Raw genomic sequence first — 17,078 nt, 5'->3', positions numbered from 1 at the left:
ATAACTGACCTCATCTTGGCCTTAAGTCCCCATCCTGTCTGGTGGTAGGATGAGATTTTAAACTGGAAGTTACAGTTTGAGTGAAGAATTAGAAAAAGTTCATGTCCCTTTTTGAACAGATTCTCCTTCATTTCCTTAGGTATTTGTTCCATACACTCAGCCCCATCTCACCTAAACTGTACGAAGCAGGAGTGGACAGTTCTAGATACAGCTGTGCCATTTAGATTCTCTCTGTTGAGAATTGGAACCGGTTTTCCTCATTTGCGTGAGTTGGCAGCTGTCCCCATTGTAATGCTCACCGGTACAGCAAAGGTGCCCTTTCTCCCACTGCTGGCGAGCACCCAGGCCTTTGCCTCTGCCTGTCCAGGTTCACGCAGCTAGCCTTGGCCCTCCTTTTCTTGAATCAACGTAAGTTACTCTTCCGTGCAATCCCTGAGCTACTGGCATCATTCTAAATCTACTGATGCTAGGGATATAACATTTTTGGATTGAACAGTTTTTATACTATTGATGCTTCTACCAAACATGTAACTTTTATAACCTGGGTGAGATCTTTTTCCCAGTGGTATCTTTCTGGTCTCAGCCCTTTAAATAGATATCGCCTAAACATCTGAATCTTTCAGTCCTGACTAGTAAGCACTTCCTCCACCCCTTTCCTTACAAATTCAGTTCAGTTCCATGTGTATTTACTAATGCCTGCTCTGTAAAGCACTGTGCTTTAAGGGGAAGAGATGAGTTAAGACCTGCTCTTAAGCCGCAGTGCAGAGGAGCCCACTCTGGTGCGGCAGCGAGGAAGCAGCATCCAGTGCAGGGCCCGGGAGCGGCCAAACCTGAGCACACGCAGTCTGGTCAGGCCTAGAAGTTACTAATGCAGTCTTCCCTGGCAGGGAGAGAAGGTCTGCCCCAGGCAGAGCTCAGGATTTCACCATCAAAGTAGGGACTGCGACAGCAGTGAGGACCGCAGAGGATAATGGGGAGGGTGGCAGTGGGCTCCAGTGGTGCTTCCCTCGGGTTGCAGGTGTGGCCGACCCACTTAACCTTAAGGCTTACCTGTCGCTCTGTCTCCTCTGTAAAAGGGGAACAATACACACACTGCCTAATTCATAACTTACCTAGACCAGTACTTTTCAGAGTGCAGGTCTCAATACATTACCAAATTGAGAGGCCAACTAAATGGCTGAATGGGGTGTGGCCCACTTTTTTTTTAATAGAAAATATCAGAGTACATGGCATGTAGAAACGGGTTTTGGTTCACCAATCTTCCTTTTCTGTGCGTTTGTGAGTTTACCTTATCATGTGCTCCACCGGCATGTAAGGTCTTGGAGGGCAAGGGCGTTTGTTCTTCCTGCCTGTTTACTACTGTATTCTGCTGAGAATAGTATTTGGCATATAGCAGGTGGTCAGTACTTAATGAAGGAATGAATGAATATGACCTGGATTGTGATGTAAAGGGTGTTTTTTTTTTAATACTATGAGTCATGGCAAAAATGTTTTGAAAGCCACTTCTAAATAATACAGATGATAGTGCTTTGTATGACTCTGGAATAAAAACTGAAATGACTCAGTAATTTCAAAGGCTGATTTTTTTTCCTGAAAAATTTATAAGCTGTCTCATTAAGTTGTCTTAGGTCTTTCCTTTCCTTTGGCAATAAAAACTCAACCTTGCTATGCATTTAAGGCCTGTTGAGGCAAATATTTTGGCAGATATGGTTACATTCAGAAATGGAATATCAACAGACAGGACATCAGTTCGTTAGTGCAGTTGGTGCCCCTAATTGGAATCCCTTCAGCTGGCACGAGCCCCTTTTCAGGAGCATTAAGTCCAACAGTGTCTGCTCAGTGCCGCTTCCTCACCTCTGTGTGCATAGTAACTACTATGCAGTAGACACCCACAACTTTTTAAATGAGTAAGTAGAGAATGAATTGTGCTGGAGAACACTCTCAGTCCCTTGGACAGCAAGGACATTGCATCAGTCAACCCTGAATATTCACTGAAGGACTGATGCTGAAGCTGAAGCTCCAGTACTTTGGCCACCTGATGTGAAGAACTGACTCACTGGAAAAGACCCTGATGCTGGGAGAGATGGAGGGCAGGCTTCAGAGGATGAGATGGTTAGATAGCATGACCGACTCAATGGACATGAGTTTGAGCAAACTTGAGATAGTGAAGGACAGGGAAGCCTGGCATGCTGCAGTCCATGGGGTTGCAAAGAGTCAGATACGACTAGGAGCTGAACAACAACGAAAGAATGAACGTGGATGGAGGAGGAGAACTTCACTGTCCTCAAGAATCTGACTGACAGTTTAGAGCAGGCGACACTAGTAGCAAAGGCTAACAGCACACCAGAGGTGAGGAAGGGATGAGTACGTGAGCGTGGAAGGACTAGTGAAGGCTCCTTGCGAGAACAGTCATTTGAATTTGAGATGAGAGATTCGGCCAGGAATGCTCAGTCGTGTCCGACTGCGACCCCGTGAACTGCAGCACGCCAGGCCTCCCTGTCCATCACCAACTCCCGGAGTTCACTCAAACTCATGTCCATTGAGTCAGTGATGCCATCCAACCATCTCATCCTCTGTCGTCCCCTTCTCCTCCTGCCTTCAATCTTTCCCAGCATCAGAGTCTTTTCAAATGAGTAAGCTCTTCGCATCAGGTGGCCAAAGTATTGGAGTTTCAGCTTCAACGTCAGTCCTTCCAATGAACACCCAAGACTGATCTTTAGGATGGACTGGTTGGATCTCCTTGCAGTCCAAGGGACTCTCAAGAGTCTTCTCCAATACCACAGTTCAAAAGCATCAGTTCTTCAGCACTCAGCTTTCTTTATAGTCCAACTCTCACATCCATTCATGACCACTAGAGAAATTGGTATGCAGCAATAATTAGAAATGAGGCCAAATACAGGCTGTACTCATTCTAGAGAGTCTGGAATTCCAGGGTGAGGCAAATGTCTCTAGCCTGACATAAAACAGCTGGGAGCAACTGAACATTGCTGAGCACAGACAGGTACAGAGATGAACCAATTAGGCCCTAATCAGCTCTGGGGAAAGGGGAACTAGAGGAATATTTACTCTCAATTTCCATTGAGAATTCAGACAGGCGTGCTCTTGTTACACATCCATGCCTCAGCTCTAGTCCCATCCAGCTCTGCTCTCTTCCATTTAGTTCTTGGATCCTTAACCCAAATTTCTTGTTTCCTTACCTCCTTCCACCCCCATCGGCCTTCTCTCCCACAGCTCTTCTAGAGTGCTACCTCCAAGAACCTTTAAGAAAGAAAAAGCAAGGCATCCTTGCACAGTATTCATTCAACCTGCATGACGGCTCAGCTCATGAGTAGACATTCTTAGTAATCTACTCGTTCCCCCTTCCTAATAGTGTGTGCATGCTCAGTCGCTCAGGCATGTCCAACACTGCGACCCTATGGACTGTAGCCTTCCAGGCTCCTCTGTCCATGGGATTCTCCAAGCAAGAATACTGGAGTGGGTTGCCATTTCCTACACCAGGGGATCTTCCCAACCCAGGGATTGAAACTGCATCCCCTGTGTCTCCTACATTGGCAGGCGGATTCTTCACCACCAAGTCACCTGGAAATCCCATCTTCCCAACAATGCTCAGATTTTATTCAGCATAGCCCTTCCCCATTACAGGCAATATGCTGACTGTCTCAGCAACAGGTGGGCCTTACATGCTCCAAACTGATCAGGACAACTCCCTTTCACCATAGCCAGTTGACACATGGCATCTCACAGACCATGAGAACTAGTTCAAGAGTGGACATGTTACCCAAATTCAACCCCAGTGAGACTGCTGGAGAGGTTTGCTGGATGTAGACAGATGTGTTTACATTTTTCTGAGACTGCTACTAAAAGGGAGTCATTCTAGATGTGTAAAACGAAATTATGTATTTTTTTCCCTGAGTATTCTTGGCAGCCACCATGTGACCATGAGGTGAAACCAGTGTTAGAATGAAGCCACCACCATAAAAGGTGCAACAGAGAAATATAAAGAAACTGGGTCCTTGAGGACATAACTGCACAGCTGAGTCAGTTCCTAAAGTACTGCCCTTCCTCTTTGGAAGGGTATGTATGGGGGTAATCAGCTGTCATTATTGTTTAAGCTAGATTAAAGTAGCTATCTAACACAGATGTGGAAAATTCTTCAAGAGATGGGAATATCAAACCACCTGACCTGCCTCCTGAGAAATCTGTATGTAGGTCAAGAAGCAACAGTTAGAACTGGACATGGAACAACAGACTGGTTCCAAGTTAGGAAAGGAGTACGTCAAGGCTGTATATTGTCACCTGCTTATTTAAATTATATGCAGAGTACATCATGAGAAATGCTGGACTTCATGAAGCACAAGCTGGAATCAAAACTGCTGGGAGAAATATCAATAACCTCAGCAGAAAGCAAAGAAGAACTAAAGAGCCTCTTGATGAAAGTGAAAAAGAAGAGTGAAAAAGCTGGCTTAAAACTCAACGTTCAGAAAACTAAGATCATGGCATCCGGTCCCATCACTTCATGGGGAATAGATGGGGAAACACTGGAAACAGTGACACACTTCATTTTGGAGGGCTCCAAAATCACTGCAGATGGTGACTGCAGCCATGAAATTAAAAGACACTTGCTCCTTGGAAGAAAAGCTATGACCAACCTAGACTGCATATTAAAAAACAGAGACATTACTTTGCCAACAAAGGTCTCAGAGAAGGCAATGGCCCCCCACTCCAGTACTCTTGCCTGGAAAATCCCATAGACGGAGGAGCCTGGTAGGCTGCAGTCCATGGGGTCACTGAGGGTCAGACACGACTGAGCGACTTCACTTTCATGAACTGGAGAAGGAAATGGCAACCCACTCCAGTGTTCTTGCCTGGAGAATCCCAGGGATGGGGGAGCCTGGTGGGCTGCCATCTATGGGGTCGCACAGTCAGACATGACTGAAGTGACTCAGCAGCAGCAGCAACAAAGGTCCATCTAGTCAAAGCTATGGTTTTTCCAGTAGTCATGTATGGATGTGAAAATTGGACTATAAAGAAAGCTGAGTGCCGAAGAATTGATGCTTTTGAACTGTGGTGTTGGAGAAGACTCTTGAGAGTCCCTTGGACTGCAAGGAGATCCAACCAGTCCATTCTGAAGGAGATCAGTCCTGAATATTTATTGGCAGGAGTGATGTTGAAGCTGAAACTCCAATACTTTGGCCACCTGATGCAAAAACTGACTCACTGGAAAAGACCCTGATGCTGGGAAAGATTGAAGGCAGGAGGAGAAGGGGACGACAGAGGATGAGATGGTTGGATGGCATCACCAACTCAATGGACATGAGTTTGAGTAGGCTCTGGGAGTTGATGATGGACAGGGAGGCCTGGCGTGCTTCAGTCCATGGGGTTGCAAAGAGTAGGACATGACTGAGCGACTGAACTGAACTGAAACACAAGATGTATGACCTTGCTAAGTGACCTCTTAGGCACACAGCTAGGGGGTGAGAAAGCAGAACTCCTCCCACCTTGCCACGGGTGCTGCCCCCATTGCTGGCCTTCTGCTCTCAGTCAACACCAGAGTGAGCTGCCAGGACCTCCCTTCCTTGCGGTTCAGCCTCTGGCCATGCACCCGCGGCCCCCAACCCTCCCACAATGACGTGTCCTTTCCTGATGATACCCTGCTGTGATCTCTGAAATTCCTTTGGTTCAGTCACCAAAATACATCTATATGCACGAGCTCTTCCTAGTTCCTGCCTTCCTCTCAAGGTCTACAGGTCTCTGGTGTCTCTCAAGGGGGCCAGATTCGCATCCCGGCTGCAGGTTCACCTAGTGTCCGGCTCACTGACCATTGCCACTTTAGAATATTTATTTTCTCTCAAAATTCACTTCTTAAAAAATGCATGCCCCCTCCTCCCCTTAAAGACTCCAACGTCGCGATGGCCGAGTATCCTGCCTGGGCGCTCCCTTACCTTCCTTAAGGTCTCGTGTCCTACTCCAGAGCTGTCTTCTCCCCTGTGTTATCCCTGCTACTGTCCTGGGGATATAGGCAAACTCTTCGGTGTGAGCTAATACCCTAGTCTCCCAGGGTTCCAGAGGACATCCTGGGTTCCAGAGACTGCCTTCCCCCTTCTCCAGTCGCCCCTTGGGCCATCCTCCTTGCCTGGACGGGCCATACCTCCTTACCTTACCTTACCCCCCTTCCTTCCCAAGTTCCACTGCTATCGTCTCGTTCCAAGCCACCAACATCGCATACCTAGACTACTGCGTGTCTGCGTGCTAAGCCACTTCAGTCGTGTTTGACTCTGCGCCCATACAGACTGTACCCTGCCAGGCTCCTCTGTCCAGCCAGGCTAGAATATTGGAGTGGGTTGCCATTCCCTTCTCCAGGGGATCTTCCAGACCCAGGGACTGAACCTGTGTCTCTTACGTCTCCTGCATTGGCAGGCGGGTTCTTTACCTAGAATCACCTGGGAAGCCCCTCTAATTGGCCTTCATCTCACCTCACAGTTGAGAATTTCAACACAGTAGCCAGAGTGATATTCGGCTGGCCAGAGTTCCTTTGGGTTTTTCCATAAGATGTTATGGAAAAGCCTGAAGGAACTATTTGGCCAACCTGATACTTTAAAAACGTAAGTAAGGCCTCTGAAAAGATGATCAGCGTCTCTAATCATTAGGGAAATGGAAACGAAAAGCCACAACGAGACCACTTCACACTCAGGATGGCTGTTGTAAAACAAAAACAAAACAAAACCCAGAAAACAAGCGCTGGTGAGAATGTAGAGACACTGGCGTGCTATTGGTGGGGATGTAAAATGGTGCAACTGTTGTGGAGAACAGTAGGACAGCTCCTCAAAAAGTTAAACAGAGAGCTTCCCGTGAGCCAGTGATTCCACTTCAGAAGACCTGAAAGCAGGGACTCGAACAGGCATGTGTGCACCCACGTTCATTGCAGCATTATTCCCAAGAGCCAGAGGCGGAAATAACCCAAACGGCCATCATCGGATGAAGGAACAAAGTATGGTATATACATACGAAAGGATATTCAGCCTTAAGAAGGAATGAAATTCTGATACATACTACAACATAGATGAACCCTGCAGCCATGTGCTAACTGAAATAAGCCAGACACAGGACACATATTGTATGAGTCCACTTACATGAGGTGCCTGCTACTGCTGCTGCTAAGTCGCTTCAGTCATGTCCGACTCTGTGCAACCCCGTAGACGGCAGCCCACCAGGGTCCCCACCGTCCCTGGGATTCTCCAGGCAAGAACACTGCAGTGGGTTGCCATTTCCTTCTCCAGTGCATGAAAGTGAAAAGTGAAAGTGATGTTGCTCAGTCGTGTCCGACTCTTAGCAACCCCATGGACTTCAGCCCACCAGGCTCCTCCGTCCATGGGATTTTCCAGGCAAGAGTACTGGAGTGGGGTGCCATCATCTTCTCCACATGAGGTGCCTAGAACAGTCAAATTCACCAGAAACAGAAAGTAGAACAGTGGTTACCCAGTGGCTGGGAGAAGGGGGAAATGAGTTATTGTTTAATGGGTACTGAGTTACACCACTGGGTGGTGAAAAAATTTTGGAAATGGATAGTTGTGATGGTTACATAATAATGTGAATGTACTTAACGCCACTAAACTGTAACATTTAAAAATGGTTAAGATGGTAAGTTTTATGTATATTTTACCATAATTTTAATGTAAGATCATGTCTTTAATAAGTTTCCATCTCACTGAGAGTAAAGCCAAAATCTTTATAATGGACTACAAATCTACGAAATGTTGTCAAATGAGTTTATTTGTTGGAACAAAGAGAATTTAGCTGAAACAGGCAATCAAAGTTAAAAATTTCTCCCCCTTGAATCTTAATATACTCCCTTTCTCCCTTACAGTTAATAAGCTTTTCTACTGAGAGGCTGTTGATATCCTGAAAATGGCCAGTGAACAAAGGACAATTGGAAATTTGAGCCAAAAGTTATATGTGCTTTCATCTCGTGAAAACTAACAGTTTACTTAGTTTTTCTAACTTGTGTTAGAACTAACAGGTTTGACTGATAATGAATGTTGGTCCCTGGTCCAGAGTGATATTCTCTGCCGCTTTGGTTAGACAAACTAGCCTGGTCCATCCAACAGAAAATGGTTTGACCTGAGATGCTCAGCAGTTCCACTCTGCCAGAAGGTGGTGATATTTTCTCAGACCCTGCTGTCTGCCTTAATGTCAAGCAAAAGTAACTGAAGAGATCGGGGTATCCCCCAGGTCTTCACTGCTGACCCCTCTGCTTGGCACAGTCTTCTTCCCTTTACCCACGCCTTTATCCATGTAGCTTGCTCTCAGCGGTCTCAAGTCTTTACTTAATGTTATCTTTTCAATAATGCCTTCTTGGACCACGGTATTCAAAACTTCATCCATCTCAAAACCACCTTGCTTACTTTTTCTCTGTGATACTTGGCACCCTCTAACATAGAATGTAATTAACTTTTTAATTATCTGCCTTCTCCCACTAGAATATAAGGGCTGTACGTGCAGATCCTTTTCTGTGTGTGTATGTGTTTTACTGATATATGCCCCCAGGGCTTAGGACGCGAGCATGCTGTCTCTTGTCGTGTCCTACTCTTTGTAACCCTATGGACTGTAGCCCACCAGGCTCCTCTGTGCATGGGATTCTTCAGGCAAGAATACTGGAGTGGGTTGCTGTACCTCCTCCAAGAAATTGTCCCAATCCAGGGATTCAACCCACATCTCCTGCATCACAGGCAGTTTCTTTACCGCTCAGCCACTGGGGAAGCTGTGCTAAAGATCAGTTCAGTTCAGTCACTCAGTCGCGTCCCACTCTTTGCGACCCCATGAATCGCAGCATGCCAGGCCTCCCTGTCCATCACCAACTCCCGAAGTTCACTCAGACTCATGTCCATCGAGTCAGTGATGCCATCCAGCCATCTCATCCTCGGTCGTCCCCTTCTCCTCCTGCCCCCAATCCCTCCCAGCATCAGAGTCTTTTCCAATGAGTCAACTCTTCACATGAGGTGGCCAAAGTACTGGAGTTTCAGCTTCAGCATCATTCCTTCCAAAGAAATCCCAGGGCTGATCTCCTTGCAGTCCAAGGGACTCTCAAGAGTCTTCTCCAACACCACAGTTCAAAAGCATCAATTCTTTAGCGCTCAGCCTTCTCCACAGTCCAACTCTCACACCCATACATGACCCCAGGAAAAACCATAGCCTTGACTAGACGGACCTTAGTCGCTAAAGCAATGTCTCTGCTTTTGAATATGCTATCTAGGTTGGTCATAACTTTTCTTCCAAGGAGTAAGTGTCTTTTAATTTCATGGCTGCAGTCACCATCTGGAGTGATTTTGGATAGTGCCTGGCAAATTGTAACAACTGCTCAAACATTTGAATGAGTAAATGAAATAAGTCTAATCATCCGAAGGGAAAACTGGCATCTTGGTGCCCAGCATGGACCCTCTCCCCAAGCAAATGTACACACAGACATACAAACTATGCCTATAACCTTAGGGCGGTTCCTAGACTCCTTGAAGCCCAGCCATGGGTGCCAGTTAAAACCCTTTGGTCAAAAGGAACATAGCTGTACCTCTTTGGATGAGTTTTCAGTGCAATCTTTTGGAAACCATCTCCATGCCACAGATGTTATAACTACTGGGAGTCTCCCAGGAGATTCCAGAGCCTTGCAATATTGTAGCAAACACAGTGAAGCTGGCAGCCATAATTCTGTTAAGAAAACAGGAGTGTGTGCCAACCCCTCATTATTCATTACTGAGCTATTAATTCAAGTTCTCTTAGGAAAATATCCAACAGTGAAAAGACAGGCTGTAAGCAGCCACAAGCTGAAGCACAGCCTCTTGCCTGGTCTCCCAGGTTAGCCAATTCGTGGGGCAAAGGCTGAGCTGCTCCCTTTGAACACACCTGGCTCCTTGGGGATGGGAGTGGCCCTGCAGGGCACCCGTGACCAGCTGGCAGGTCCAGTTCAATGCTGCTAACTCCCGAGGCTGCGAATCCAGGAGCGTCGGCTGCTCCTTAGAGGAGGAGGTCACGTGTCCAGCATGCTGGATGAAAACTGAAGATCAAGACTTTCACAAAAGAAAGGGGTGAGGGCAGAGGAGTGGGTGGAAGGAGGGGGTATGCCAGGCAGAGGCGCTGGCCCAAGGCAGAGAGGACAGAATGGGGTAACAGCACAAGCCAGCATCCACATGGAGGATATGCAGCTTTATCAGAAGGACTCTGGAGAGCCATGCGTGGGAAAATGACATAATATGTGCATTTACTGGGATTTTCCAAGGAAGCAGTGGAGGATACAATGGTGGAGGCACGAAAACCACTCAGGTTGATAAACGTCATCCTGGGGCAAATGGTATGGGCTGACCAAGCTGGTGGCAGAAAGGACAACGGGAAGGGAAGAAATTCAAGGATTATTCCCTGTAGCCCAGATGGTAAAGAATCTGCCTGCAATGCAGGAGACCTGGGTTTGATCCCCGGGTTGGGAAAATCCTCTGGAGAAGAAATTGGCAGTCCAGTCCAATACTCTTGCCTGGAAAATCCCATGGGCAGAGGAGCCTGACGGGCTACAGTCTTTGGGGCCACAGAGAGTCTGACATGACTGAGCAGCTAACACTACTAACACTAAGCTGAGTGGAATTATCCAGAGACGGAAACACAGTGGAGGATGGGAGGGGAATGGGGAAGAGGGAAGACGGAGGTTGGAGAATAACTGCCAGGATTCTGCATCGGGCAACATGGTGGGCACAGGTGCCATTTGCTTACGGAGATGTGCTGGTGGGCCAGGGGTTTGGGGAGCCTTTCTCAGCTGGGCTTCCACTAGAGCAGTAAGTGCTAAGGCCTCCACCATCTGGAAGGAACGAACACCTCTCCCCTGATCTGGAAAGGCACTAGCTCTCCTCGGGAGAACTGAGCAAAGAGGAAGCTGAGTCAAGCCCTGCATTCTGTGGTTCAGATGAAGAGCCCCAGTTGAGAAAGCTTTCAATAACATAGATCTGCTTATGCTCAGGCCCTGGGAGTGGATGAAATCACCCTGACCAAGTGTAGAAAACTGAGTCAGTATGAATGAGAGTCAACGGATGAGGTGCCTGCAAAAGAATCGCGAAAAAATTGGGACACAGCGAGGCCTTAAGTCGTGGAAGCCAAGGAGAACACTGGCACTTGGGAAAGGAGAGGCTGGCCAAGCCGCTTCCCACAGGGTGGCTATTGTGTTATGCTGGAGAGGATTCTTGGGGTGTATATGGGTGAACATTTTCAACTTCAGTAGTTATGTATTTTTATCTCAATGTACTGCAAGTAATACAGCATTTATGTAGCAATATAAATAACCAGGCATGCGTGCATGCTAAGTCGCTTCAGTCGTGTCCAACTCTTTACGACCCTATTGACTGTAGCCCGCCAGGATCCTCTATCCATGGGATTCTCCAGGCAAGAATACTAGAGTGGACTGCCGAGCCCTCCTCCAGGGGATCTTCCCAACCTGGGGATCGAACCCGTCTCTCTCACATCTCCTGCACTGGCAGGCAGGTTCTATCATTAGTGCCATCTGGGAAGCCCATAAACAACCATAGCTAATGGTTATTATTTTTTGACAGTTACCAGGTACTGGTCGGAGAAGGCAATGGCACCCCACTCCAGTACTCTTGCCTGGAAAATCCCATGGACGGAGGAGCCTGGTGGGCTGCAGTCCATGGGGTCGCGGAGAGTCAGACACGACTGAGCGACTTGACTTGCACTTTTCGCTTTCATGCACTGGAGAAGGAAATGGCAACCCACTTCAGTGTTCTTGCCTGGAGAATCCCAGGGACGGCAGAGCCTGGTGGGCTGCCATCTATGGGGTCGCACAGAGTCGGACACGACTGAAGCGACTTAGCAGCAGCAGCAGCAGCAGCAGGTACTGGTGATCGTACTAAGTGCTTTATATATGTTAAAATCCTTACTTAATCCTCACCACAACCCTACAAGGTAGATATTGTTATATCCATTTTAAAGATGAAGAAACGGAGGCACAGAGAGGTCAAATACCTTGCCCATGATCACAGAACTAGTAACAGGTAGACTTGGAATCTGAACCTGAGAGGTTTGACTCCAGGAACTCTGATTTTTGAAGAAGTGCTTATTTCTAGCTTTAAAATAAATTCAAGTTTTAAAAAATGGATTAAAAAAAATAGTAAATAACAGAATAGCTATCACAAAGTTGTGGAGGAGGGACATGACTGACTGACACTTGGGCAACAGTGCCCTGTCTGGGTGGTTATGCTAAGGGAGAAATGCATGGCAGTGGACTGTACATAGTCTGCACATATCCTGAGACTATAGAACAAAAGGAGCCATCCAGATAATGCTGTCCCCTGCCTAGGGGGAGACTCAATTATATCCTTTCAATTCTGGGCCATTATCCTAGGGACCGACAACAGCAACCACAAATATGATATTAACTATTAACTGTCGAAAATGTTATTTGCTATTGGTGGGGGTTAGATTCTTTAATAATGTCCTGAAAGATTCACGGGGTTCTTTAAATATGACCAAACTCTTACACATTATTACCATACTTAAGTGTATTAGAAATGTGCTAAATTACTTCCTTGATTGCATTTGGAACATTTCAACAGCTGAGTACATTGTAAATACTCCAGCAGGAATTTTTATTCCTCATCCTTATTTCTTTGGGATCCCATGAGAAATACAAGAAGCTTGTTTATTGCTGAAATAGATCTTGTTTAATGTCTTTTGCGTCTGTCCCTGGTGTGTTCCCAGCAAAAATGGTAGTGAAAGTGGTCCTAAGCAGAGCAGGAAATAAAATGGAAACCGAGCAGAAACAGAAAAGGAAATGTGCTGAGGAAGGCAGACAGGCCGCACACCTGCTGGGGCTCCAGGTTCTAATCTGGGAGAGTGAGAAAAAGGAGGTGGAACAGACGGAAACAAGCCAAAAGGCACTGGTCGTGAGAGAGACGCTCAGGCATCGAGAAACAATGTCTTGACATCCACGGGAGAGTGGGCGGCACCAGGCCACGGACCCCTCTGTGTCTGTCTGCCCTACACTTGCACCCTTGCTGGTCCTGGTCTGCAGGTTCTCTATTCTTCCAAGATTTTGGTAGCCTGTAGTTGCCAGAGCAACACCATGAGGAGTATTTGTCCTCCAGGCCTAGAAAGCCAGGTGCCACCCCAGGCCCTTGGGACCCCAGCTCAGTGTGGCCGTCTTCACAGTACTTTCAGCGCGGTGGATCACATCTCCATCGTTAGAGGCATGTTGTACCTATCTCCACGTCGTACCTAAGACGACGGGAATCAGGAGTTCCCCAGATCTTCTTTCTGCATTAAACGGAGAGACAAAAAAGTGTTCCCACTGGCAGAAATTTCACTTGTTTTTGCCCTTACTGCTCCAACTCAGCATTCTTGCCTGAAAATTTCCCTCGGGTATCATCTAGAGGATCTTTCTTATCAGCATCGTTACTCTCGTATTTCCTTAGGTCCTTCTTTTCAGCTTGAAAATTCTGTGATTCTCTACAATTGGTGAGGAGGGTTGGGGAATCTCTATTAAAAGAATTTTTTGTGTGTGTTTGTTTTCAACCATGCCTTAGAGAAAATTTCAAATATCTACAAAAACCCAGAAGAGTATAATGAATGCTCCTGTACCCAATGATCTGCTTTCATAATGATCTACTCTAAGGCCAGTTTATGTTCTATCTACACCTCCACCTTCTCTGCCCCTCTGGATTATTTTGAAGCAGATTCTTAACTATTTTAGCATAAATCTCAAGAAGATGACTTTTAAAAATCTAGTGGTTTTTAAATGTGGGTTTATATGTGTAATGTTGCCTGCAAATATGGATCTTCTTCAGAAGATGACCTATAGTGCTCATCTAAGTTTTTAACTGGTTCAGGAGTCTTTTTAAAAATTATAAGCAAAACAATGAGCAGAGATGAAATTTGCCTTAGGGTCAATAACTGTGAAGGAAACTTCTCATCTTTTCACTATTACATTATACTTATCCTTAAGTATTTTTCAGAAACTTGTTTCTTAGGAATGATTTTAACTCTTGTATATCTAGAGAGCAGTAAATTTCAACTTTAAAAGGCTTTAAGATTAAATGTGCTCCCTTAAAACCATAAATGCCACCTGATGCAAAGAGCCAACTCACTGGAAAAGACCCTGATGTTGGGAAAGACCGAGGGCAGGAGAAGGGGGAAAGAGAGGATGAGATGGTTGGATGGCATCACCAACTCAATGGACATGAGTCTGAGCAAACTCGGAGATAGTGAAGGACAGGGAAGCCTGGGCATGCTGCAATCCATGGGGTCGCAGAGTCAGACACAACTTAATGACTGAACAACAAAGTCATCAATACTAATTTAAAGAGCAGAAAACCATGAGAGACATATATACAATGGTCAATATACAGTCACTGAAATTTACTGCTCTCTATATATACACAACAGTTAAGATCATTCCTAAGAAACAAGTTTCTGAAAAATACTTCAGGATTTGAGAGTTTCCCAAATGGGCTCTCAGCCCGCCTAGTGAAGAAACTCAAGTCAGAGAACCAGAGGGAGAGTCAGTCAGGACTATTTCACCCAGAGCAATAGCCAGGAGGCATAGAATACAGGTATAGAGCTGCTCAAAATATCCTAACGTTTTGCAAAATACAAAGGAAAACATATTTCCAGAAACATGCTACTAAAATAAAAAAACCCAGAAGCCATACATACTGCTGATTAAGTTGAAATGACTCAGTTATTTTAATAAAAGACATAAAATATACATTAACATTTTATTTTTAAAAATCTGGGTTAAACAGTCAAGCTGCATGTACATAAACCAAACCAAACAATACACCAACAGCTTAAAAAAAAACCCAGAACCTTGCAAATTGTTAAACTCCACTAGACTACCAATGAGAGGGCTGGGCTAAATGAACAAGGAACCCTGACACTCTTATGACAGAAAATCAAGGTTATGCATGCCTTCCCACCCAGGAGATCACGTGTGCACAAAAACAGGAGTATATGTGCAGGCCACACTGGAGGAAGAAAGAAAAAGTTGAAAACGGTACAATAAAATAATTCAAGGTACTGACCATTTCCTCTGTCATTCAGAATGATGTTCCCGGTGTTAAGATATTATGGCCAGTGTTAAGAAATTATGGACAGCCTCTCTACATTAAAAAAAGATCCAGGACAACGAAAACATTAGGACACAGTTTTGTTGCTATCTTTTGGAACATACAACTAGAGAAAGCATTAACATTTTATATAAAATCATCCTGTTTCTTGTCCAAGTAGTTAAAGTGAACAGACTTTTGTCAGTTACAGCCAAGCAAGAGGAGATCCTGCAAAAGGTTACACTTGGAATTTATCCATAAGAGACTCCTTCCATCTGGAAGAGGTTTTGCTGTGCTTCAGAAGAAAAACTAAACAAACGCAAAGCAACCCACTCACTTTTCTATCGCTAAATTTAAAGCAAACGTGCTAAGATTGTTGAAAATGTAAATTCCAGTTTCAATTGTCATGACCACTTGGGGGCACAGACAAAACCTTCATACCACCAGGAGGGACCTGAGCAAGGTCAACGATACTCAGTATTACTGTGTGTTTTCAAGTCTGTCCAGTACAATCAAACGAAAACCAAAACGAAGCAACCCAGGTTTAAGTTCTAACACTGACACTGTAGACCCTGAAAGTAACTTAGTGAGCTCTTTTGTTTTTGTTTTTACTGCTTTTATTCTTACTGTCTGAATTTAAACACGATTCTGTAAAACTTCAAGTACAGCTGAGGAAAACCCCTCAACTGCCTCTGGCCAGTTTCCTATTGTTGAAACTGAACTTTTCTGGCATTTGTACTCTAAAACAAGTTTCATTTCTCCTGGTCTCTTGTTGCAAAACACATTTATCTTCTGTAATTTTCTACTTTTGCACCGGTTGTTAGTTCTGAGTTTGGGAATAGCAGAGAAGCACACAAAGCGGCCTCCACAAGCTCCAGTCTGGGCTCTCAGACCCCAAGAAAAACGTGGGGGGCCCTCCCTGTTCCCACGTGGAAGCAAGGGCCCATCAAGACAGTGTTTTAAATGGTAGTGGGGAAAACAGAGCAATTATACTTGTAAAAAGATGTCTAAATATTCTATTTATACTATGAAAGTGAAAAAGTAAAAGTCGCTCAGTTGTGTCCGACTCTGCAACCCCACTGACTATAGAGTCCATGGAATTCACCAGGCCAGAATACTGGAGTGGGTAGCCTTTCCTTTTTCCAGGGGATCTTCCCAACCCAAGGATTGAACCCGGGTCTTCTGCACTGCAGGCAGATTCTTTACCAGCTGAACCACAAGGGAAGCCCAAGAATACTGGAGTAAGTAGCCTCTCTCTTTTGCCAAAGGATATTCCTGACCCAGGAATCGAACCGGGGTCTCCTGCATTGCAGGCGGATTCTCTACCAACTGAATTATTTGGGATCAAGTGGAGGTGATGGAATTCCAGTTGAGCTGTTTCAAATCCTGAAAGATGATGCTGTGAAAGTGCTGCACTCAATATGCCAGCAAATTTGGAAAACTCAGCAGTGACCACAGGACTGGAAAAGGTCAGTTTTCATTCCAATCCCAAAGAAAGGCAATGCCAAAGAATGCTCAAACTACCGCACAGTTGCACTCATCTCACACGCTAGTAAAGTAATGCTCAAAATTCTCCAAGCCAGGCTTCAGCAATACATGAACCGTGAAATTCCGGATGTTCAAGCTGGTTTTAGAAAAGGCAGAGGAACCAGAGATCAAATTGCCAACATCCGCTGGATCATGGAAAAAGCAAGAGAGTTCCAAAAAAAACCATCTATTTCTGCTTTATTGACTATGCCAAAGCCTTTGACTGTGTGGATCACAATCAACTGTGGACAATTCTTCAAGAGATGGGAATACCAGACCACCTGACCTGCCTCTTGAGAAACCTATATGCAGGTCAGAAAGCAACAGTTAGAACTGGACATGGAACAACAGACTGGTTCCAAATAGGAAAAGGAGTACGTCAAGGCTGTATATTGTCACCCTGCTTATTTAACTTCTATGCAGAGTACATCATGAGAAACGCTGGGCTGGAAGAAGCACAAG

At 45.5% G+C, this 17,078-nt stretch overlaps 1 protein-coding gene across 1 annotated transcript in view; it reads right to left on the bottom strand.

Moving 5' to 3' along the window:
* SNX30 (sorting nexin family member 30) overlaps positions 1 to 17,078 on the bottom strand; it is a 255,807-nt gene that overhangs the window by 138,471 nt on the left and 100,258 nt on the right. The gene's annotated exons all lie outside the window — the stretch shown is intronic.

The sequence above is a fragment of the Budorcas taxicolor genome, chromosome 8 (genome assembly GCF_023091745.1).
Source record: "Budorcas taxicolor isolate Tak-1 chromosome 8, Takin1.1, whole genome shotgun sequence".
NCBI lineage: Eukaryota > Metazoa > Chordata > Mammalia > Artiodactyla > Bovidae > Budorcas > Budorcas taxicolor.
This window is presented reverse-complemented; position numbering and strand designations above follow the sequence as displayed.